General features: G+C 36.1%; 1 pseudogene; it reads right to left on the reverse strand.

Annotated features, from left to right (window-relative positions):
* Window positions 1-1,158: 1,158 nt before the first annotated feature.
* LOC113386774 lies at window positions 1,159-2,496 on the reverse strand (annotated as a pseudogene).
* Between the last annotated feature and the right edge of the window lie 249 nt (window positions 2,497-2,745).

A 2,745-nucleotide genomic window follows, 5' to 3' on the forward strand; every position in this document is an offset into this window, starting at 1 on the left:
ACCAAGATTCAAATTCTACTTCTACGTCTTAATTACTTTAGTGAATCCTAGCAAAACTCTATATACAAAAGAGCTGCGATTGTTTAGCGATGAGCACAGCTTGTTGATGAATGAGATGCGTAAATGATGAATGCAATTGATAATATGAGTTTTATCACGCGCTCCCCCGTTTCGTAATATAATTTATTTAGTTTGTCTGCTGTGCGTTAGAGATTCACCCGGCTTCAAATTACGCAGCGCTTGAGTTTTTTGCCATTCGATTATGTGTCGTAAACTACAGGAGATACTATGGTCATAATAACTCAATTATATAAATTGTCTTTATGTCAATTCCCTGTGTCTATTATGGTTGCAATATTCCAAGAAACTATAAATGAACAAAACTATTTCCAACTAATTAAAGCGTAACTTGTGCAATTTTATTATTAGGACTACTTAATATAGAGAGAAGGGGGAATCTAAGACTAGAGAGAAGTTTAAATATCTCAGTGCGGCAGTCTGAGATGTAACAAGCGCGTGCTAATATTCTGTGTTACAATATTTGCTATTAAGTTTTGGTCTTCTCGGGTGTTGTCCGATCAGCGTTGTTAATAATTATGTTGTATTATAAATTATATTGTCTGATGTTATTCATTCGATATGCAGGACTATTGTAGTGAAAACACACCTGTTAGTGAACGGGACTGTCTTGCAGTAGGGGAACGCCTGTAATAAAAATAACATAGTTAATCTCAGTGAAATAACTTAAATTATATATATATATATATATATATATATATATATATATATATATAATTAGAATCAATGTTGATAATATTTCATGCGCTTAATAAGATTTTTATCCATCATTATTTTGATTTACCCATATTATTTTTTCATATTAGTATACAATATAAGTTTTATTTCGCAAAGAGTTCAAATAATGCTATTGTGAGTCATATTACATTATATGATTCACAAAACATCATATTTGACTTCATTCATTGTTTGTTACCAATATCTAAATTATTGATACTGTATGCATTTGCAAATACATATTGTCAGCTTTAATTGGATTGAATAAAGAAGTTAAATAGTCAATCACATTATTAGTCATTTATTCACAATTCATTATCTCATAAGTCTGGCTTATTATCAATTATCCTTACGTGACGGATCTCAGAGGGCCATAACACCGTCTTCCCCTCCTCCTCCATCAGCAAGATTATTTTGTGAACCTTTTTCTCCTGTTGCAACAATCAGTTCAGCCCCTGGACAACCCTTAAATCGCATTTTGGCATCATCGCCCACTACACTGTCCGCTGGCATAAAATCAATGTTAAACAAGACACTACAAACAAAACTGATGGTAACACAGAAGCCACAACAAACTGCCTATAAGTTTTAGCTAAGTCGAATCTTGCTACGACCATAGATGTATCATGTTCTGCAAAGAAACATGGAAAACGTGCACGTGCATTATGATCTGTTCCATCTTTGCCAAATTCTTTCAGGAAACCATTGCATTCATCTTGTAATGTATTGACGCAACCTTCTAAATTAATCAAAAGTCTACTTTCATTGGCTATGATCAAATCAGCTTCCGGTGGTGCAATTTTGTGGACAGCTCTAGTGCTGAATATACTCAAATAACTCAAGTACGTGAAATTTGTTAAATCTGTCAAAATATTTTTTTCGAGGACGGAACCATTTATACAATCGACAGCTTCTATTCCATTTGTACCATTTGTAACCACATGACAGGACGCCATCAAAAATTATCTTCGATTCGTTCCAAACTTCTTCGCCTGTGTCTACGTTTGAAGCTCGTTGGCACTGGGACAAGTATACCGGTCACCGCTCAAGAGAGGCATATTCTTGTTTCTTGTAGGTATATCAACACAACGTCTATCACAATTATAAGGTGTCCGAATTCGTTCACAAATACCGCGATTACAACTAAACAACCCATGCATATCGATACACGTGATTTTTCCACGTCTTCCACTACACTTGAGAGGAGGGTCAGTTTCACTAAACACACACTCAAATGCGTCAGTTATATTAATGCACACACCCATTGTGCAATTGAAGGTACCGGTGAGGTTTTTGCATCTTCTTTGACGCACTTGTGTTTTTTGGCGTTGTCTTGATCAATTCCGTAACAAGTCTTGTTTGCTGCGTTCGTACAATTTCCGAATAGTAAATCAGTGCCGTTTCTGCGCAAGTTGACATATATTTGCATGCAGGAACCAGAAGTTTTGCTCAGGCACCATTCACCACAACTTCCCCAGTCGCAGTTGTCAGTTGTGATGGCTCGAGTTGTGGTGCACATCATTGGTACTTCTGATACGCCAGATTGGAAGGCGCGGGTAGACGGCATGTAGATTGCTACTGTCAGATATACCAAGGCAACGCTGCTCAATACGCACGTCATTTGACAGATGCATATCGTACGCATATCCTTCCGTCTTGGGGAGGAATGATAAGATCCTCCACTGGGACGGGCTTAGGCATTTTTGGAACAAAAATCACACAACTTGAGCAAATCTATAATTATCTTTTTTGCAACTTTTCAACATTATTCTAACATTTTATTAGCTTCAGTAGATACAATTCAGCATACCTCCAATTGCTAACGATGGATTGTCAGCGACCAAAAAAGTTGCATATGAGTTGAATAAAAAAATATTTTAATCACTATAACTAATCCAAACCTTGTATTCACAATTGAATCATAAATCGCTAACATCGGCTTGAGTATAA

Source organism: Ctenocephalides felis, unplaced genomic scaffold (genome assembly GCF_003426905.1).
Source record: "Ctenocephalides felis isolate EL2017-DRISC unplaced genomic scaffold, ASM342690v1 CF-g0.4_SCAFFOLD_03571, whole genome shotgun sequence".
Taxonomy (NCBI): Eukaryota; Metazoa; Arthropoda; class Insecta; order Siphonaptera; family Pulicidae; genus Ctenocephalides; species Ctenocephalides felis.